This window comes from Ambystoma mexicanum, chromosome 11, assembly GCF_040938575.1.
Source record: "Ambystoma mexicanum isolate Mex_15411 chromosome 11, UKY_AmexF1_1, whole genome shotgun sequence".
Lineage (NCBI taxonomy): Eukaryota > Metazoa > Chordata > Amphibia > Caudata > Ambystomatidae > Ambystoma > Ambystoma mexicanum.
In genome coordinates, this window is record NC_090934.1 from 1,103,266,502 (window position 1) to 1,103,289,927 (window position 23,426).

At 48.7% G+C, this 23,426-nt stretch overlaps 1 protein-coding gene across 10 annotated transcripts in view; it reads right to left on the bottom strand.

The window, feature by feature from the left end:
* The window catches only part of HERC1 (HECT and RLD domain containing E3 ubiquitin protein ligase family member 1), a 3,379,312-nt gene that overhangs the window by 3,205,246 nt on the left and 150,640 nt on the right, over positions 1-23,426 (bottom strand). The gene's annotated exons all lie outside the window — the stretch shown is intronic.

Here is a 23,426-nt window from a genome sequence, read left to right on the forward strand (position 1 = left end):
CTTTTGGCAAAGCGCTGTAAATAGAACATATTTATCACAATTCTCACCAAACCGAAGTTGGTACTCCTTTATCGACCTTGAAAGGATGAAAGGTTGAGTTGGCCTTCGCAGGATTCCTACCTGCAACCTACAGATCATGCACAGATCACAGCAACTTTCACTCAACCAGCTGCGCTAGCTCATTGGCTAACATCCTTCAGAGGTTAGTAAACTGAGTATCGACATAATAATCACAGTGCATAGATGTTGGGAGGAACCATGTATGAAGCACTACATAAAGTTAAATACCTATATGGATTATCACAGGGACAGGTTTTGCTGAGTTTCTTTTTCAATTACAAATGCAACTTTCATTTGTTTGTTTTTGAACAGTGCTTGCACTTCCTGGAGAGTCGTGTTTTGGGTGTTTTAATTGTAGTCTTGAAGATTTGAGAGGCTATAAACACCTGTGATTGGTGTAATGACAATCACTCACCCTTGAGCAAAGACTCTGCTGCCACTGACCATTTATAATAATGTACCCCATCGACTGCAAAGTTGAATGGATGTAAACTAGACCATGCATATTCATTCTAAACACTGATACCGTCTTTAAAATTAAAGTGTACACTAAATTAGAAGTGTAAAAATGATCTGCCACCGCATGATTATGCACACAGCACAGGAACTCAGAAAAATACAATTGTGCAAAACTGGTTTGCTTTCACTGGAAGGAAAAAAAGCATTGTTTGTTACAAAAGATCGATTCTCAATTGCGACTTGGTTTTGCATCTTATTAAACAATCCTAAAATGGTAGGAAAATAAATATCCACAGTGCTTCTGTTTGCTCCATGAGCATCTACACACAAAACAGCAGAAGCTGAACGGAAAGAACCAATTTTTTATCACAGTGTGTGCTTCAGTGAAATACATTTTTTTCAGAGGCTTTTCTCAATGGCTTGCAATTAGATCCATGTAGATAAAAATCAAAATAAGCATTTTGGTTTCTGTCAAGTAACCTGACCTTTGCACTGCCCTCTGCACACAGAAAAATAATAAAGCTGTCCTATTTACAATATTTTCATCCGTAAAAAGGCCTGGTACGATCCTTATCTAGAGGTCTGATGTGCGCTCCCCAGCCTGTGAGAGAGGAGTCTGTCACAACCATAATCTCTGGCCATGGTTGCCAAAAGGGTTCTCCTCTCATTATGTTCTCTCGGCAGGTGCACCACAGGAGATCCTGGGCGACCTTTGATGTGACCTGGAGAAGGTCAGTTATTCTGCTGTAAAATTGAGACCACTGGGATCTGAGAGCCCACTGAAGGGATCTAATTGTCAGACGGGCCTCTGGCACCAGAAAAATGCAGGATGCCATGAGGCCGAACAACCTTATGAAGTCCAAGGCCGGGAGATGTTGGGCACATTTACATTTTTGGACCACCTGCAAGAGATGTTGAACCCTCAACTCGGGTGGCAAAGCTTTTCCTGAGGCTGAATCCAGTACTGCTCCAATAAATTGAAGCTTTTGAGAAGGTGTCAAATGGGACTTCTTGAAGTTCAGGGAGAAGCCCAGCTCGTGGAGAAAGTGGCAGGTTCGAATGAGGTGACTCAGATTGTTTCAGAGAACAAGCCCTGATCAACCAGTCGTCCAGGTAAGGGTAGATATGAATCCCCTCCCTCAGACTTGCCTCCACCATATGCTTGGTGATTACCCTCAGGCAGCGGTGAGCCTGAATGGCAGAGCTTGAAACTGATGAGGACCGTGAACCTCAGGCACCTTCTGCGTTTCTAATGGATGGGCACATGAACGTAAGCATCCTGAAGGTCCAATGGTACCAACCAATCCTGTAGTCGAAGGGTGTGAAGGATCTGTCAAAGTTACCAACTTGGACCTGTCCTTCCTGAGGAACTTGTTCAAGCATCTTGAGTCCAAGATGGGTCGCACCCCTCCGTCCTTCTTGGGGATTAGGAAATAGGGAGAGTACCAACCCTGGTTCCTCTCCGCTGCAGCTATTAGCTCTATTGCACCTTTGCTCCAAGAAGATGAGAATATCCTGTTATGAGGAGCAGATCTGGAACCAAAGTAGTTCTGGCTCTTGGGGAGCAATCCAGGGGTTTCCTTATGAACGGGAGACAGTAACCGTAGGCTACAGTTTGTAACACCCATGCATCCAAAGTTCACACACACGGAGCTCTATGTATAGGTTTGGACCAGTAGTGCACATAGTACCACAGGAAGAAACTATTACTGGCTGAGTGGAAGTAGTAAACCTGTATCTTTTTTAATGTCTAACTAGGTGCAAAGAAATAATTATTAAACATTTCCATTTTCCAGTTAAAACATTTGTACGATCCACCAGGGGGGCGCAGAGATGTGCTGAAGCATCTCAGCTCGTCTCCTCCGATGGGCACCGTTTGAGGGTCTTGAGCCCCCCCCCCAAACACCCCCAGAGTGAGGAGCAAACCATACCCCCACCTTGCCAACGTTGGTGGGCACATCACCCCGAAATCTGGACTTCCGAAGTGGAGCCGCTGCGAAACCGCGACCCGTTGAAGTTTGGAGGGAGAGTGACCCCTCCCCCCTTCGGCACCGCGGCTCCACAAGAAACTACGCAGAGCCCAGGCTAGAGAGCGGCCTGTGACTAGGCCGAGCGACGCTGGCTGGCGCCTTCCCCCTTGTCCCCGGAGGGAGGTAGTGGTGGCAGGGCGCACCCTGGATGTAACTGGACCCGCTCCCCCTGGAGCAGACGCAAGCCCCCTGCAACATCTGGGGAGGGCCCCAAGCGGTGCCGCCGGGTCCCCCTGTGCCTGGAGAAAACCGGCGGTGAGGTCTCCCTGAACGCACGCTTTCTGGAGGCAGGCCCCTCGAGCCAGAGATGTCCGGGGGGGGGGGGGCCTATGAGCTGGAAGGAGGCACTACAGAGATTTCGCCGCCCGTCCCCGGGCCCCCAAGTATATCCCAAAATGGCGGCACAGACGCACCAGGAAGCGGCAGACACCAGCACTGTCACCAGGGGCATGGCGGCCCTCCTGGAGGAAATCAGAGGCTTCAGGGCAGATATAGCGCTGCGACTGGACACCCTGGACAAGAAAGTTGACAAAATAGACGATAGAGTTCTTGCGCTTGAGAAGAACACTGCCTCCAACGATATCTTCGAGACCCAGTTCGATATGCGCCTGGCGGAGCTTGAAAGAAGGGAAGAGAAATGCTCCTTAAAGTTGGATGACTTAGAGAACAGGGAACGTCGGTGTAACCTGCGCTTTCTAGGTTTCCCGGAGCACGAAGGTGAAACGCAAGCGGACATCAATAAAGCCGTCAGCGCTGTGGTTGGTCTGCTGTTCGGAGGGGCCAACACGAAAGTGCCCACTATCGACAGGGCCCACAGAGCGGGCGCTTCCTCCAGAGGCCCCAGGTCCATTCTTGTTCGCTTTCACTATTTTGCCGAGAAAAGCAAGATTCTCGAATCGGCTCGCAAGACAGGCCCAGTGGAGTGGGAGGGGGCCCAGATCTCAATCTATCAGGATCTGTCGGCTTTCACATTGGCAAGGCGCCGACTTTGCGCTCCGCTGACAAAAATGCTCCAGTCCAAGGGGGTCCGGTACAGGTGGGGATACCCCGTCTCACTCTCCTTCGAGCTTGAAGGCTACAAATATGCCCTAGTGACGGAGGACGACATTCAGAGAGTATCAAGCGAACTATTGGCCGGTCCGAATATGGAGCTGGGTGACCAGGAGGGTGAGCGAGCTCCGACAGGCCCAAAAGGGACCAGGGCCCCAAGAGAAAGACGCAGGGTTCAAGGCCAAAGGAAATTCAGGAGACTGGCCCCGGCATCCCCGGGGCTCCCGGACACATGAAAGGGACCGTGGTGATTAATGAAAAAGCCTGCAATCGACTTCGTGAGTGGATGGGGGGAAACAATTGTTTATACCCAAGGACGACCTTGGGGGTAGGGGGGGAGCTCGAGTTGTTGTTAAGAGTTATTGAGCCCAGAGGGGGAGACAATGGTGGCCTGGTTGGCGATAGGATGACACCAACGACCTGCCAGGCGATCAGGGGGGAGGGGGGGATAGGGGGGGGGGGGGAAGTAAGGGGATTGGGATGTTGGGGTTACAGTTATGGAATGCCAAGTTTTGGGGTCTACTACGCGCCCATAGGGCTTTCACGAGCCTCTAATGTGGTAGAGGAGCACTGTGGGAGCAGGAACTGTTGCTGTTTGTTGAGGGGAGCTACGAGCTTTTATCAGTGTATTAATGGATGATTTGCTCCAATACTTGACAGTGGGATCGCTAAATGTGCGGGGGCTCAACTCGCCTACAAAAAGGTCGTTGTTGGTGCGGGAATTTGCAAGGCTCCGGCTTCACTTTTTATTTGTACAGGAAACTCACTGGGTTCGGGGCAAGGAACCAAAGCTCAGGGCTAAAACTATTGATCAGGTATTCACGGCATCTTCTCAGGCAAAGAAGCGAGGAGTAGCCTTGGTGGTATCCCCCGGGGCCCATTTTGTGCTTAAAGCGTTAAAATCAGATCCAGATGGACGATATCTCATGGTTAAGGGGGAGGTGCGGGTCGGCTGTTTACACTGGTGGGTATTTATGCCCCGAATGAAGCACAAAATGCCTTCTGGGTCCGAATGAAAGAAATAATATCATTCTCGGAAGGTACCCTATTGGTTGGGGGAGATTTTAATATGGTTCTGTGCCCCGAGAGGGATAGGAAATCTGCTAAACCCTGCCCGAACATGCGCCTTCACGAGAGACTTGCTGTGGCCTTTCGCGAAGTGAACAGGGAACTGGGCCTGAGTGACACATGCACCTGCAAACAGGGTCGGAATCCTGACTATACTTTTTACTCAAGGCCTCACGCAGCTTTCTCTCATATTAACTACATTTTGGTTGAAACCTCACTGCAGAGGGAGGTCACAGACTCGGGAGTGGAGATTGTCCCTTGGACTGACCACGACATGGTAAAGATTAGATTGGGTCTCCCCCCTGCCCCAGCAGCAGGCTCCCGGTGGAGGTGTAACGACCTTCTTCTGCAGGTCAAAGAGGTCCACCAATCCCTTCTGGTGGCCATTGAGGACTACTTTTCCCTCAATGATAACTCTGCGGTGGGGGTCATGGGAGTATGGGAGGCATTCAAGGCTACTATCAGAGGTACCCTCATTGGGATAGGATCGGGGAAAAAGAGGGAAAGAGCCCCGGAGGAGAAATCACTAAGGGAGAAGATAGAGGCAATACAACCAGGGGGAAAATTAAAAACTCAGATGTTCCCTGGGAAATGGGAGGAATTGCAGAGGTTACGAACCAAATTGGCAGACCTCCTTGTGGGACAGACGGAGAAGAAACTCTCTTTCTTAAAACAGAAATATATGGAAAAGGGGGGGGGGGAAGACGGATAGGATACTGGCTTGGAGGCTCCGTGAGTTCAGAAACAGCAGAAGGGTTAATTCCATCCACAACCCGGAGGGGGACTCGACAGTGCGGGATAGTAAAATCGCGGAACAATTTAGGTGATATTATGAAAGGCTGTACAGCTCGGAATACGTGGGTGATGGGGACGAGGTCGACAGCTTTCTCGACTCCCTCCCGATACCGGGCCTCCACCCCGACAAAGCTGAGTTATTGGAGCTGCCCATAACCCCACAAGAAATAGATACCATATCCTCGCTGAAAAGCGGAACAGCCCCAGGGGACGATGGCTACACAGTTAAGTTTTATAAAACATATAGATCCACGCTTGCCCCATTCATGGCTAAGATGTTCAACGCCGCGCTGAATCAGGGCTCCCTCCCACCCACGATGATGTCGGCTTTGATTGTAGTGCTCCCCAAGGAAGGAAAAGATCCCGGCCAATGCCAATCATATTGCCCCATTTCCCTTCTCAACACTGATGTTAAAATCCTAGCTAAACTCCTAGCAAATAGATTAGCGAAACTCCTTCCTTCCCTAGTACATGGCGATCAGATGGGTTTTGTTACGGGGCGCCAGGGATCAGACAACATTAGGAAAACCCTCGATCTCATGCATGAAGCTTCAAAACAAGATGTGGAAGGCTACCTTCTTTCGTTAGACTCACAAAAGGCCTTCGACCGTGTTGAGTGGCCCTACACGGGCAGAGTTCTCCGCAAGATGGGGTTGGGAGACAACTTCTGTGGGTGGATCGCAGCACTTTACAACGGCCCTTCAGCGAGAGTATTGGTCAACGGAGGCACCTCAGAGCCGTTCTCCCTTTCCAGGGGCACCCGACAGGGATGTCCCCTCTCTCCCCTTTTATATGCTTTGGCGATGGAACCCATGGCGATAGCAGTCAGGACAGACCAAGAGATCACGGGGATACGGTGTGGCGACTGCGACTTTAAACTATCCCTGTTCGCAGATGATATCCTGGGCTACCTAACCAATCTCCGGGTCTCCCTACCACGATTATTTGATCTCATACGCTACTTCGGCTCCTTCTCGGGGCTGAAGGTAAATACCTCCAAGTCTAGCGTAATGCCCATGGGTCCAGGGGAACATGAGATTGAGGGCAGCACCGAAATACTGGGGGTAAGAATAGAGCGGGAATCCACTAGATACCTGGGCACCACCATCCCCAGAGACCTCTCCCAACTATACCAATGCAACTTCCCGGGGATCTTGGCTCAGGTTAGTAGCGACCTCCAACGATGGGCCCCCCCCTTACACTCTCTTGGCTGGGGCGCATGGTTACGGTGAAGATGAATATTTTGCCCCGCCTCCTTTATCTCTTCGCGGCGCTCCCTGTGGTGATACCCGAGGCCTTTTTTGAGGTTCTCCAATCCCGGGTCCTCCAATTTATCTGGAATGGCAAAAGGACGAGAATCAGGACTTCCACTTTGACCCTACCAAAGTCAGAGGGTGGATTCGGTCTCCCGGACTTCAGGCTTTACTATAAAGCAGCCCAGCTCCGAGTAATGTTGGAACATATGAGGGATGACATGGGAACATATTGGACATATATTGAGGACATTCATGCCCACCCGAGAAAAGTTAGAGATCTTTTGTGGGCCCCCCCTAGGGTTCTCCCCCCACATCTCAGAACTCACCCCACCCTGGCGGCCCTCTGGGCGGTTTGGAAGCCTAACGCTGCTAACAAACAACTATCCACTTGGCCATCCCCCCTGACTTCGCTTTGGGGCCCCCCCTATTGATCTGGGCTCCAAGGGATTCCGAGACACCCAATCTTGGTCAGACATGGGCCTGGAGAGAATCTCCCAATTGTATCGTGAGGAGGGTTTTATAGAATATGACAAACTGACCGAAGCATTGGCGGACAACCCTCCCTCAGTCTTCGAATACCTGCGCTTGAAGGGGATCTTGACCCACCCTCGCTGGGCTGATCCTCTGAAACGCCCCCTCACCCCTTTCGAGACGATCTTGACCAAAAGCACAACGCGGAGAGGATCCTTATCGATGTTCTATGGCGTCTTGATCACAGCGGACCTGGAGGGTAGACAACCTTTCAAGAAGATCTGGGAAACTAGGCTGGGCATGCCCCTGGATGATCATACGTGGAGGGCGATTTTTAAATGCATTTTCACGGGTTCTCTGTACACGGCTGCTATGGAACATAACTTCAAAATTCTCCATTCATGGCACCGCCCCCCGGCCACCCTGTCCAAAATGTTTAGGGACGTGTCCCCCTTTTGCCCCAGAGGGTGTCACCAACGGGGCACATGGTTTCATCTGTGGTGGGAATGCCAAATCATTCAGGTCTATTGGTCGGAACTACTTAGCTGGATTAAGGAAATCGAAGGGTTCAGCCCGACCTTACTGCCATTGGAAATCCTCCTGGGCACCCCAGCACCCGAGACAGAACTGAACGCGTTCCCTAAGGTCATTGGGGCCATGTTGAGAGCGGGGAGGCTAGCGCTCGCCCAAAAGTGGAAAAGTGCATTGGCCCCGTCCAAAGAGGAATGGCTCTGCAAACTCAGGTCGATTTTCATATATGAAAAGCTTACCGCAATAACTAACGACACCATAACAGACTTTGTACAAGAATGGACTGCAGTTCTTCTCCACGAGGATTGTATTTCTATGCGCCTGTAGATTGTATTTTAGTGTGCCTCCACAAGATGCCTATCTCTATTCTTCCTTGAGTCTGTGATTGTTTCCTTCCGTTTAATTCACAAGCTGAATCCAGTGTCAAGTGATTTGTCTAATTGGTACTTGGCAAGCATCCGTTCTCCCCAGAGCTGCTATTGTTCGTGAACTCTCAAAACTTGGTATGTTGACATTGGGTTAGGGTGGGAGGGAGGAGGGTGGTGCGAAGGGAGTTAATATTGGAAAAACTGACAACCTGTTTCTTTAATTGTTTGTGTCTTACTGGTGGAACGGACCGTTTCGTTCAGCCCTGTATGTATGTTGTCAATAAAATAAATTGTTAAAAAAAAACATTTGTACTTGCTGATAAAATACTCCCATTGGGAATTGGACTTACATTTGTACTCCCTAAAAAATCATTTTACTCCCACTTGAAAATTGTATCTGGCACACTGCCGACAACTTAAGCAAGCCAGAAATGCAGAGCACCTAAAAACCCAAAGACAGTGTAATTTTTGTTTTCGCAATAGGAAGGCAAAGTCTAGGGGAGAAAGGGAACGATGGAACACCATGGTGCTCAAGGGGATCCACATTTGTGTTGATCAGTTAAATTCACTCCGACTTCAGGTGACCCTAAGCCCATTGTTTTTCTTGCAATAAAAACCATTGAATCTATTATGATGGCATGGAGTCCTCTGTTGATCCATCAATCTTAATCACAAGAAACAAAACATTTGTGATTAAATTGGTCAAATAGTAGAATGTGACACCTTGATGGCCAGAAGGGTATTCTATGGCCAAACTGTGAGATCATATATAGGTGATGACCAGTGAGAAATGTATGCTGTAACAGCGAGATAACTAAAATAGAAACAAGCTTAATCGCCGATCCCAAGTTCAAGAAAGTAATATATGGGGCTACGCTCGGTAATTTGCATTAGACCAACAGTGCAGAAAGACCACAAGATTGGGTTTACACAACAAAATCTAGGCTCCAGACACACTGACAAATGCACATTGCTATATCATTTAATTCAATGCTAAAGCGGAATTCTTGTGTAATGGGAAAAGCAACAAATATAGACCCTAATTTCATAGGCCTACACAAACAATGTTACAATGCTTACACTTTTAAAGTCATATGAACAATGTTTAAGATGTGCCCTTTAGGATACATTAACTGTGCTCTCATGATACAATTCTATGTGCTTTTGAAACTTTGTCACAGATGGCACAACGTTCATTGAGTTTTAGAGACAGTTCAAGGGTTGTTCTTTTTCTTCGTGGGACCTAGGGTTGTCCCCGGCTCTCTAATCTTGTATTGACCCTCCTCTCTAGCCAAGGCATCCGTACCTCCCCGTTAGTGCTACCGCATGTTGACCCTACTGTTGATTCACTCTATAACTATGGAGGACTTCCTAAATGCTGGCTCTCTCAACTCCCTCAGGGACTTCCTAATGTTATACTCTAACCAAGGGTCAGTGTTCTAATGGGAACTGGCATAGTGCCTTGGAACTTAGTCTGTGGATAAAAGGCTATTCAATCAGGTCCACCACCTCCCTTGTACTCTTCAACTTCGCCACTTCCTTACTTCTGCCAATCTTTTGTCCATCCAATGTTTCACTCCTACTAGCCATCACCTTCAGCCATGTAAGTTACTCCTCCCTCTTCACTGCTCTCTCTCCTCCCACTCTACTGCTCCTCCCTTCAACTACCTAAACATCCTCCTTGCACCCAGCAGCACATCACAACCACTCCTAACTCCAACATTACTAATCAGTCGCCACACAAACTACAGTTCCAAGTCAATACCTCACTCCACGAATCTCCTCCATAAGCCACTGCTCCCTCCTTTCTGCTCGTCTTGGTAGACCACCTTTTAACCCCCACTTACCATGAGCATTGGTCACCTTTTCTGTGGTCAATCTGGCCCTGGTCTTGCATGTCTTCCAAACCGGGGTGTGCAAGAGCAAGTCTTCAAAATGGGGCCAAGCTCTGCTCATGTTCTCCACGCAAGATTGCTCTGTCCCAGGAATTTGAGTGGCCCAAGTTAGGCCTGGCTCTGGTAATTGCTGTAACCATCCCCCGTACCTTAGTTGAAAGGAGCTCTCACTCCCTCTTGACCAGGCCAGGGTATTGGCTTTGTCAAATATCAAACATAAGTTTTGGTCTATAAGTCGAGGAAACCTTATGAGCGCCAGTGTGAAAAGAATTTCTGCAATTGTACAGTATGATTATGTTGGTACATCTAGAAAATAATTATAATAGTTGGAACTAAGTTTATGATGCAGAGTACAAAATGTACAAAGGCGGTTGACACAAGGAGAGTGGTTAAGATGTGCAAAACTACGATTGTTTTTTAACTGCAAGAAATTAGATCCTAGTTAGTTTCAATATATTGACTATAAAGCTTTATGACTCCCCAAAGCAAATAAAATGACTGAACTCATTTGTTGTTTACATGGACCTAGATTTTGTTTTTAAATACAGATATATTTTCTCAGTATGCATTAAAACTGGTTGTCACTAAGTGTGGCTTTCCAACAGGTGTTGGTTATGATTAATCCAAGGTATCTAGCCTTTGGCACATGTATATATTTTAAACTTTACTTTGGTCGTGGATGCTTCACAAAATGCATTTTAACACCTTGAATAGGGAAATTCCAACACTAACCAATATTTAAGCCGGATTCAAGTTTCTTTGTATGCTTTTTAGCAACATACTGGAATTAGAGCTGTACCATCCGCATGCTTCAACTCTTGCTCTCAATCACTTTTCGGCTTGGCCTTGGAGTGACTATAATGCACAGCATTCAATCAAGGTTCTAGTCTCCTTCACTTTTCTTAATAGAAAATTATTAGCATTGCATTAACTCACATTCAGTGAATTGTTAGCATTGCATTTACTCAAACCTAGAAACGGCCCACTGTGATAGTACTGTGAATTTACTAGCCTGCCACTCACACTTAGAAAACTGTTAGCATTGTATTCACTCACACTTGGTCAATTCTGTTGGCCCTGTGTTAGGCCTTCTCCCCCCATCCTGGTATCTCAAATCTAGGGGCTGCGGTTTCAGCTTGGGATATCATAGATCACTCGCTACCGGATTTAATGTTGTCCCTGTGTTAAGCTTCCACGCTATCCAAGTGCTCCTAGTCTAGGCACCACTGTTACTTCCAGGGTTCTTTACGCACCGAGTGGCTCCCCTCTATCCAAGCGTCAAATCTAGGCACTGCCATTGCACCCAAATTCCTGCAATTTCCATCTGTCCTTGAGCCTAAGTCTAGACGCTGATATCACATTCAGGGCCATTGCTTCCACTGTCACAGGTACCTCAAACTCTAGGCACTGCCCATGACATCCCCCAGGATGGCGACCCAACACCAACAAAACCCCTCGCCTACCCCCTCACCCCCACAACTCCCAGCCTTAAGACCTTACCCTCTCCCCACAATTCATCCCCACCTGCGCATGGCCCGCTCCCTTGCACCCAACTTCAAGAACCTACCCCAACACCCCATGTCAGCCCACAACCCATGAACCCATCCCACAACCCATGAACGATCCCCCGATTAACACTCCACTCGGAACTCAGCTGTACACCCCCCCCATCATCTCCCCTCCCCCAATTCTGAGAACAAGGGACCCCTTTGACGCGCCATGCCCCTGTCCCCTCAAACGCTCATCCCCCATTCCTCAGCACATCAGAACACTTCAACCTCCACCCTCCCTCTAACATCTATTGAAAACATGCGCCCTCCCCCGTCCATACACTGCACGCATTGTCAAACTCACAAGCCAGAGGAGCTCTCTGGCGCGCCATCCTTCACGATCGCTTCTCAACCCACCCAGACACACCACCACCCATCATCCCTCATGCAGCCATGGATAACCCCTCACTCCCTGTCCATTCGCTGCACCCAATATCAAACTCTCAAGCCAGGGGAGCTTAATGGCGCTCCGAACATCAAAGGTCCCAATCCACTACCACGCCATCCCTCTGCCCACAGTAGAACTCCTGACCCTCTCATTCTACCTCCCATGCCACCCTTTCCTCCCCCAGCCCTCCACACTACCATGCCATCTTTGTGCCCATCGAGAAACTCCCCACCCTCTCACCATACCTCCAATGCCTCCCTCTCCCTCAACTCCTAGTCAACCCCCGCCGACAGACTCCCCCGCTCCATATACCTTCCCTTCTCTGAAAGTAGCTCGCCTCGCCCTTTCCAGAACTGTTGCTTCATCCGCCCCCCCCCACATCACCTTACCCTCTCTCACACCCCTATGGCACCAAAACCCTCAAAACGCCTAGAGTGATGGATCCTCTCCCTCAACCCTCCACCCCTTCTCCTTCAGACCAACCTTCCTGCCTTTCCCACCCCTACTCCAGTCCGTCCCCACCCCTGTCTCCCACTCTCCACCCCCTAGCCCTTGACTTCTCTTCCAGCACTCCTATACCCCCCCTGCACCCTCCAGCATCGAATGACTAGCAATCTGCCTAAACCCCCCCCCCACCTCATGTGCTCCACTCACTTCCCGTACAGTCCTCCCCGATCGTGCCCTCCTCTTCTCTGACTTACCTACCACCGCCCGCCTACTCTTCCCCTCGCCCCAACATAAACCCCCAACAAACAATTCACCCAAAGTGCACTTGCATCCAGTCCCCCTCCCAAAACCCCCTCTCCCAGTCGCCACCACCCAGAATGACCCTCCCACAGCCCCTTCATCATCTGGCATCCATGTCCCCCAAACACACCCGGTGATGAGCGACACGAAATCCACCTCCCCTCACGAAGTCTCATGCATCCTTTTTAATGCCTGCTCCGTAGCACGAAACAGACAGCATCTTTGATCTCCTTTCCTCCGACAATCCCAGCCTCATTTTCATCACCGAAACCTGGTTCTCCGATGATTTTGCGCCTATGGCGCACAAGGCCTCCCCCCCCCCCCTTGCTACTCGCTAATCACCCACAATAGACCCTCCAAAAGGTGGCGGAGTGGCAATCCTCTACAAACCCCATTTCTCTGTCCGACTAGTCGAAACCCAAACATGCAACGCCTCCTGTGAATCCCTTCTGGTAAAACTCTACCATCGACAATTACCCACAGCCTCCTACTCATCTACAGACCCCCGGGATACAACAGACAATTTGCCAATAATCTCTGCAACTATTGACCCCATTCAGGTAAAGCACCCATCCCTTACACTTCCTGGTGACTTCAATATCTGGTTTGATATGCCAAACAAACCCATGACCCATCCGCTGGTCGACAGTCTCGATTCACTCAACCTCTCCCAACATACAACAGGTCAAACCCACGCAGGTGGGCACACCTTTGACGCGATCTTCATCTCCCAAGACCTGGTCTCTATATCCAGTCCCAAACCACTTATCTGGACAGACCACTTTGCGATCCCGTTCTCAAGCCCCACACCTGCCCCACCTCCTGTGGCCACCCTTGCCCCCACACATGTCCACAAATGCTGGAACAGAGTCAAAGTACTCCCTGATTTAGTAAAGCCTTGCTACTCCATCCCCCTGCAACGCTGTCCTGTGGTAGACCCTTAACCATCAAATCTTTCAACTCCTGGCTTGAAGAAAAACTAATTCAGCTCACCCCCTGCAACCACACGTAAAGAACTGTCCCCCAAATGGTTCACTCCCCTCCTGAGGACACCCAAAACACAAAACTCTTGAAACGCAAATGGCGAACTTGTAAAACCAACCCCACCAGATCCTTATTTGCCCTCCATCACCATAACTATAAATCCGAGATCCGTAAGGCCAAAAAGGTCTATTACAATAAACAAATTCTGAATCATGGCAGCAGCAGCAAAGAACTCCACACGATCATCTCCGAATTCATAAAATCCGCCTGCACCTCCGCCCAATCCACTCCCACACAATCACTCTACAACTCCCTCTCACTACATCGCTACAACATCGCTCTTAACCGGATGGCAACCCTTCGTCCAAACTGTCCTTGCTGAAGCCATACCCTACACTGACCCGTCCTGGTCCCATTACCCCGATGCCCTATCGACCAACCTTTGACTCTTTCAAACCCATCTCCAGAGAGGAGTTCCTTGACCTACTAACAGCGAGCAGACCCTCCTCTGGATCACCCCTCCACCCTTGCCCTGCCTCTGTTCTGAAAGGAATATTCTCCTCTACGTGTGCAGGAGAACATGCAAGAGCTATACTTAACGACTCACTCACCTCTGGCCTCTTCCCAGAAACCTTTAAAAAAGCCCACATCAAGCCACTTCAACAAAAAAAAAAGGCATCCCTTGACCCACTTGAACCCAAGAATTACAGACCTATCGCCAACAACAGATTTCTAGCGAAACTCATTGACCAGACTGCATTCTCCCAACTCAACTGCTTTGTAGAATCAAACCATCTTCTTGACACTGCACAATCAGGCGAAAAAACCCTGATCTCGATCTGGGATGATCTCAAGGTCATGTTAGATTCTGAGGCATGCGCAGCACCGATACTCCTCGATCTCTCTGCAGCCTTTGACACGGTTAACCATTCAATCCTCCTTGACCCCCTCCACTCCCTAGGAATCCGTGGCTCTGCACTCAAACTGACTGCTTCCTTCCTCAGCAACAGGAAACAAACTGTCTTCCTTCCCCCTTTTGTCTCAACTGCTCGCCCCGTCAACACTGGAGTACCCCAAGGTGCATGCCTCTCTACTCTCCTCTTCAATCTCTATCTGACCACCCTACCAGGAATCATCCACGCGCGCTACCTCTTGTTACAACTACTGTGACGATACCCAAATAATCCTGGGAATGCCAAGACTAACACCAAACCAAGCCCTGACCTTGAGGCTTGTTTCTGTGATATTGACCAATGGATGACTTGTAACCACTTCCTTTTTGAACCCCAATAAAAGCGAAATCATGGTGAGCTGCAATTCCTCCCTTCTGCCACAACTGCTCCGATGGCCCTCCTCCCTCAGCCCACCTCCCCACTCCCTCCGATATAGTCAGACACCTAGGCTGCGCTATGGGCTCATGCCTACCCCTCTCTAGTCAGATCAATAATGTCTAAAAATGCTGTCACTATCACCTCAAACTTCTAAGACGCATTTTTCCTAACCTCTCCTATGGCAAAAGACTTGCCGCTGTTATGTCTACTGTTATGTCGAGACTGGACTACGCCAACTCATACCTGGGAGCACCGGCATACCAACTCAAACTACAAAGAGCCCAAAACGCTGCCGCCAAACTCCTCCTCGCCCTGGGACACAGACCACATCTTTCCCGCTCTTCGAACCCTCCACTGGCTCCCATTCGGACGAAGGGCCACATTCAAGACCCTATGCATTCCCCACCGAGCCGTGCACAAGACCGGCCCAACATACCTACAAGAAACGATAAATCCCCATCTCCCATGACGCACCCTCAGATCAAGCTCTGCCCTCTTTCTAGCGATGCCAACCTCCAACTCTGCCAGGATCAGAGGATCCGCTTTTTCAACATTCACCCCTAATCTGTGGGGCTCTCCCCCCGCTCAAATTCGACACACACAACTACATGGACTTTTGCAAAGTTCTAAAAACCTGGTTATTCCAATAATGCCCGATATGACCGCCTAAGACTGCTGAAATCTGCAACCTGAACACCATTAAAGACAGCTAATAAATTACGAATAAGTGGACTCTGAACGTGGCAATCGCAAACCTTAATTTCTGGAACAGTGAGCCCGCTAGATCAAATCCTCGTCCCATACACTCACCTCTCATATTGCTACACTCCACACTCTGCTCTACAGAAACACAATTACAATGCAGCTACAAGGCTCGATCAATTTCGGCCTAGCTGCTCACATACGAACATTTTCTCATGAACACCTCAACACTGATAAAACGCAGCTATACCCCCTCAAATACGGACTAGCTGGACACAAGTGTCCTCAACAGGCCTAATGCAGCCAGAACCCAGTCCTGGTGACCATCGCCCTGACTGCACACATTCTACTGATAAATACAACCACACCTAATGGTAGGATACAGCTACCATTGCTCAGTCGCTTCAACTGCACACATAACTGGTGCACCCATGAACCCTATGCCACCTTTCTCTCAACTGACCTGGACCACGGCCCCAAGGTCGTTTAACCTACCAGCTCGATGAGGTCATACCAATGATTTAGAGAGCGCTATATAAATACCAAATAACATAACATTAATAGATCACTGGGATTTTGCAATATGTGCCCAAACTGTATCAACTTGTCTCTCTGGATTACTACTAGAATTAGCCTGGGGAAATGTAGTTAATTGCCCAGCATTCAGTTAAAGTTCAAGTCTATTTCTTCCCTCAATATTTTACCCGGTTTGGACAAAGTATCTCAGCATGCATGCATCTGCTCTCTTTCACTCATGGTGTCCCTATTCCTGCTTGCTCTGGGTACTATAGCTTGTTACCCCCATATCTGCTGTTTGCCTGCCAAGTACCTCTGGTTCCTCTGCTGGCTTCTCCTGGCCTTTTATTTGGTACTGCTCAAAAGAACCGCTGTTCCCATCTCTCCCCACTTATTTTAACACTTTTACTGACTGTTACTCTTGGGCCCACTCCCTGTTCCTTCCATACTCCCTCTGGATCCCACATATGTGTCATGTCCAAAGGGACTGAAAGCTGATATTAGTTGTCAGTATGCTCTCCCTTCTTGGCATGCTTTTGTGTTCCTGGTTTTTTTTACTGCACACTTGGTCAGTGATTCTGCTGGCATTCCACACCTCTGTCCAGCGTATTTTGATCCGTATCTTTACACCAAGTTTTCTCGTGGGCAACTGGATTCTTGCAGCTCACTGGAAATCCTTGTCTGAGTGGCATTCGGCTATTGGTCAGCTAGCTGCAGCTTTCACCTCCAGATGCTCACCAACTCTCCATCTGCCAGTGATTCTGAAGTGCCTAAATCTCTGATCGAATGAGAACCGATATGAAAGACCGTTTTTTCATGCATAGCTGTTAAGGAGAATTCCCTGTAAAGGCTAATTTCCCAAACCTAGTGAGTCACCCAGCAGCTTTGCTGGATTTTTGGGGTTTATTTTTTTCTCCTGCTAAGAGTGAGACTCTTTCTCCCACTCTTGGGCATGATTTGAGAATGTCCTTTGACTATGTAATGTGTTTTATGGGCAATGGGGTCTTTTACTCCATAGGGCTTCATGTGTTTTTGGTAAGTGTGTTACACAGCACCCTCAGTGCAGTAACACAGGGTTGTCATAGTGACCCCCAAACAGATTCCATACCCTGGCACTGACTACTGTCTCCCAGGGCATGTAAAGTCACCATTGGCTTTACTAGTCTTAAATTGGGAACAGAACCATATTTTGGAAGTACTGGTAGGGGTAATTCGATTGCCCCTGGGTCTGTTTTTCAAGGGGGCACTGTCCAGTCCCCCCGTGACGAGTTTCTGGCTGGTGGCAGTGGATACCACGCCAAATATTCCACCGGAATATTTCCTATGGGATTTTCCCATTCATTTTAAACGCACCACTTTTTGGTGCAATGTTAAAGATACCGCCGGGTTATTTATTTAATATTTATTCCCCGGATGGGTCTTTTTGGCAGGACTCGGTTTTAAAATGGCGTTTGTGTTCGCCTCTGAAATTCTAACCCAAGTCGAGCCCTTTGTTCCACTTTTTGGCGGGCTTCTCCACAGAGCCCTCCAAATGGTGCCACTCTGTCTGGGGTCAACAGGATGTGTGGGAGGGGGATTAGGCACCCTGGACTGAGTTGCCTCGGCAACTCAAGTCACACTCGTGTGATTGGCCCAGTGCATGTTTGAGTGACAGCTAGGCTGATGAATGGGGGTTTTGCTGCATAAAAGCAGGGCTTTGGGGACGGGAACTTCAGAAGTCGCCACAGGACCTAAAGAATCCGAAGAGGGGAGAAGCTGAGCCATCTACGACGACAGCACCGGTGGAGCCCTGCTGTACGAACTCACCACTTCCCCGACCACAGAGAAGATCTTCTTCCAGGAGAGTCTTCTTCCCTTTGAGCTGGTGGGACAACCCAGTTCGCCTTTTTCGCCTTCCTGGATCGTCTCGTGGTCGAATCGCCCGTGCCAAGCACCCTGGCGGCTGGATAGCCACGCTTCACCACTACCGCGAATAAAAGAGTAGTACCTTTTAACCGGGAAACTCCGCGGCTGGTTTCTTCCCTGGCAGTGCAACGACCTCCAGCTTTCCTCCACGTGGAGATCATCTCTTCCCCTGGACGAAGCTCCGACTTGCACCCGCTGCCAGGAACAACTGCCCCCGCTGGAGCTTTCTCACCATTTCAGGTACTGTGTCCAGACTGGTCTCCCTTGCAACAGACTGTCCAAGGTGTCCCGTAAATCCTTGACTCTCTATCCTGGGGTGACCTTGGACCTGTTAACATTACCTTTCTAACTTGATCCAACCTCTTGACTTTTCTGCAAAGACTTTGAGTGCATTTCCACTGTGTGATCTTGGGCACATTCCGCCTTGCTCTCTCCAAGAGTGGGCCTGGCCTATGAACTTTTTGTTCTACAGTAGACCCTGCCTTTCTTGACTTGCTGTGGTTTCTTAAAAGTGTTGGTACTGTGTGTTTTTCCTATTTCTGCCTCTCCTCTACCTTTTTAAACAAATTATTGGAGTGCCATCTACGGTTACGCACTCACCTCTGTTTTGCTAAATAAGTGGTGTCTTAACCTAGACTTGTCGAATAATGAGCTAGGGACGTGTATATACTTATAGTGACTGTGTTTGAACTTGCTTGACATATTAGTGCCAGTGTATTTTTACAAGTGTGTTTTTAAATAAATAATTATATACTTTTACACCAAAGCTCTGGTCAGTGTTTGCTTGTGCTATTGTATTATTAGCCCTATTGTGCATACTCTATATACTGCCTAACTCTTCTTGAGAGAAGTCCGACTGCTCAGCCACAGCTACCAGGTAAATCTGGGTGGTGCAGACTGCTACGAATTGGGTTTACTGCCAACTCCTGTAGACTTAAACTTTTTGCAGTGGTCCCTAAGGGAACTGCACAGGATTCTGCCCAACAATAGCTTCTCCAGATGAGAAAGTTTGCCACATCTCCCTGGATTGCAGTGGGCATACACAATCAGTATCCCCGATGCAGCCAAGTATGCAGCAATGGCATAATCGTTGCCATAGTGATGCATCACATCTAGAGAGCACGCAGTGCAGATATGCAACATTTTAGCTCCCAGGTCATAGCCCGAAAGAGCGTGACCTGCATGAGGATTTGGAGGCCATGTTTTAGCATGCCATGAGGGTTGCGAAAGCCAAGGGTGACTTCCAGGTTTCTCAAATGCTAGAACAACATTTACAACAAGGAATCCCACTATGCTGTTGAAGTTTCACCAAAGGCAAGAAGCCGGGACATTACAGCTTAAGGACTAGATAACTATGGTGCAAGACTGCTGCCCATTTAAACACCTAAAATGGCTTATTAACCAATACTTAGCTGAGGGAGTTCTCAATTTATCAGATTCAACTAGAAGATTATTTAAAATCACTGTTAAAGAAATACAAAAAATGTGTGGCAACATGGATAACTAGATATGCATGGTGGACCTGGTGGTCTCTTCTGATCTTCAGCTAGTGCAACCAGCTGCGACCGTACCATTATTTGGATTTCTGCTGAAAGTTCCAGTACACGTGAAAAGCCAGCCAACAAAAATAAGGACAGGCACAGAACCACTGCTGATGCGAGGAACTGTCCAACCTTTGACCGTCCTCTTCGTGAGAAAGAAAATGGAAAAATAAGTTCACAGTGTGATATGCAAATGAACTTTTGTGGTCAGTTTAAATACATTTGGATCAAAGCACTCTTAAGTGTGCAGGAAGTCTGGAAACGAAGAACAAGTTACTTCTTACCTTGTAACGTTCTTTCGATGGGATGTTCCTCTGACGTATTCCTTATCTTAGATATCTCCTTCCAGCTCTGCTGGCCTCGGAAAATGTTTCTCTAGAGGGCGCTGCGCGTCGACGTCCGCCGAGTCGATGTCCCTCGACAGCCGCCGTATCAACGTCATCCTGCCTATAAAGGCTGCGCGCAGCGTCCGTTGCTCAGTTCCGTTTTGTAGCCCACAGTATTTCTGTCTGGACTAGACTAATCACCCTGAAGGAGCGTAAGCTGTAACAAGGGAAGTAGAACTGCAGGGATGGATGGGAGGGTCGATAAGGAATACGTCGGAGGAACATCCCATCGAAAGAACGTTACAAGGTAAGAAGTAACTTGTTCTTCGAAGGGATTGGGTCCTCCGACGTATTCCTTATCTTAGATAGGCTCCCATAGCAGTATTCTATTATTGGAGGTGGGAGTACTGACTTCATGCTGCCTTATATTGATGAATAGAGTGCAATACTGCCCTTCCAAACCTAGTCTCTTGACTGGAGGAGGAATCCAAGTTGTAAAATCGTGTAAAGGTATGGACGGACGACCAAGTGGCGGCCGCACAAATGTCTTTAACCGGCACTCCTCTTTTGAGGGCCGATGAAGCTGCAATACCTCTGGTCGAATGAGCCCTAAGGTTTTGAGAGGGCTCTTTTCCTGCCAGTTTATAACATTTCAAAATGGCTAGAATGATCCATCTGGAAATGGTCTGCTTAGTTATCGGTAACCCCAGCTTGTGACCTGTGTAGCCTACAAACAGCTGGTCTGCTTGTCTTATCCTGGCTAGTCTACTGATGTAAAAACTTAAAGCCCTTCTAGGGTCCAGCCTGTGTAAACTCTCTTCCTCTTTCCCCGGATGAGGAGGATAGAAAGATGGCAGGGTAATCTTCTGAGTGATATGGAATTCAGAAACCACCTTTGGGAGGAAATTAGGCTTCACTTGCAGGAAAACTTTGTCTTTGTGAAAGATTGTATGAGGGGTTTACAAGAAAGAGCGTGTAACTCGCTCACCCTTCTAGCAGATGTAAGTGCTATTAATAAAACAGTTTTAAGGGTAAGAAATCTTAACGAACAAGAATGGAGTGGTTCGAAAGGTGTTCCCATTAGGAAAGTTAAGACTAAGTTTAAATCCCATAGGGGAACCTGGAATGGTCTTGGGGGATAAACGTTGGTTAACCCCATTAGAAACTGTATTACCAAGGGTAACTTGAAATAGGATGGTTCTTCCGTAGTGCGCTTAAAGATGGATATCGCTACGAGATAGCCCTTAATGGTGCCAACTTGAAGGCCTGAATTCGCCAAATAGAGTAGGAAGGACAAAACCATTGGTATACCACATGAAAAAGGGTCGATATCCTTTTCTCTACACCAGCTGGAAAATCTGTTCCAACGGCAGCAGTATAAAGACTTTGTTGCTGGCCTCCTTGCCGAAAGCAACACCTCCATATCATCATCAGGGAGGTCCCAATCCTTGTACCTCAGCCTTTCAGAAGCCAAGCGTGAAGGTTGAGGGTGTTGATGTCTGGATGGAGAACCTGACCTCCCTTCTGTGAGAGTAGGTTCTCTCCGAGTGGAAGTTGAATTGGAGGGCAGATGTACAAGTCTAGAAGATCCGGGTACCACATTCTCCTGGCCCAATCCGGGGCCATTAGGATCATGGTTTTCCGGAATCTTCTCAACCTCCTGATCATTTGAGGAATGACAGGGACCGGTGGGAACGCGTACAGAAGTGGAAACTCCCAGTCCACTATGAACGCGTCTCCTAGAGCTCCTCTCGGGGGAAATTCCCTTGAGCAGAACAGGTCGCACTTCCTGTTGACACTGGTGGCGAACAGATCCACCTGAGGGGTTCCCCAAAGGGCGAAGATCTCTTGAAGGACTTCCTGAGCTAGTTCCCACTCGTGGGAAACTGTGCTCTGCCTGCTCAGAGCGTCCGCTGTCAAGTTCTCTCCGGCTAGGTGAACTGCTGATAGAGAGATTCCTTCTTGGTTTGCCCAAAACCAGAGCTGCATCGCCTCTCTGTACAGAGGTAGTGATCCTACGCCTCCTTTTTTGTTGAGGTAATGCATGGCCACTGTGTTGTCCGTCATTATCAGGACATTCTTTCCTTGTACAGATGGCAGAAAAGCCTTCAGTGCGAGTCTGATGGCCCTCAGCTCTAACAGGTTGATGTGTAGTCTGGACTCCGATGGAGACCAACGACCGCATATGGTCAAATCGTTGGCGTGGGCTCCTCACCCCCTGAGTGAGGCATCCGTGACTACTGTTATCTTCGGCCAAGGTTGCCAAAACTGCTCTCCTTCCAGAATGTTCTCCTGATAGGCCCACCACTGAAGGTCTCGAGCCACCCTGTCGGGAACCTGAAGATCTGTCATTCTTCCTGAGAATTGTGACCACTGAGTCCTAGGTGCCCACTGGAGAGATCTCATTCGCAGGCGAGCCTCTGGCACTAGGAAAATGCAGGATGCCATGAGGCCTAGCAACCTCAAAAAGTCGAAGGCTGGGAGACGTTGGGCATTTTGGAACTTGGTAACCATCTGTAGGATATCTTGAGCCCTCACCTCTGGTGGCGAGGCTTTTCCCAGGGAAGTGTCCAGGATCGCTCCGATGAACTGGAGTCTCTGTGATGGTATCATTTGTGACTTCTTTAAATTGAGGGAGAAGCCCAGTCTGTGAAGGGAGTGGCAAACGTGATTTAGCTGGATCTGAGCTTGTTCCGAAGATGCAGCCCTGATCAACCAATCTTCCAGGTAGGGGTAGACGTGAATCCCTTCCCTCCTTAGACTTGCTGCCACTACCGACATTAACTTGGTGAAAACCCTCGGGGCGGAGGTCAGCCCAAATGGCACTACTCGAAATTGATAATGAGAGTTGCCAATTGCGAACCTCAGGTATTTCCTGTGTTTGAGATGGATAGGCACATGGAAATAAGCGTCCGGGAGGTCCAGAGATACCAACCAGTCCTGGAACTGCAGGGCCTGAAGGATCTGAGAAAGAGTTACCATCTTGAATTTGTCTTTCCTGAGGAATTTGTTCAATTCTCGCAAGTCCAAGATGGGTCTCAGTCCTCCGTCTTTCTTTCGAATGAGAAAGTAAGGGGAGTACCAGCCCTTGTTCCTCTCAGCTACAGGTACCGGTTCTATGGCACCTTTCTCTAGCAGGTCTAAAATTTCCTGCAAGAGGAGCGGATCTGGAGCTTTCTGAGAGCTGATCCCCGGTGGATGACTGAGGTATGCGTAGGAGAGGCAGGCAGTAACCTTGGGCAACTGTTTCCAATGCCCAAGTATCTGACATGATAGCCTGCCATTCCGACAGATGCTGAGTTAACCTGCCTCCTACAGGTGTCCTGTGAGGGAAGTCCTCAGAGTGGTTTTGGGGCGGCTGATGCAGATGCCGATGGTAAAGAGGCACCTGCTGTTGCTGCGGCTTTTGAATATCTACCCCGTCCACCTCGGGTAGTTCTTCTTTGTCCCCTT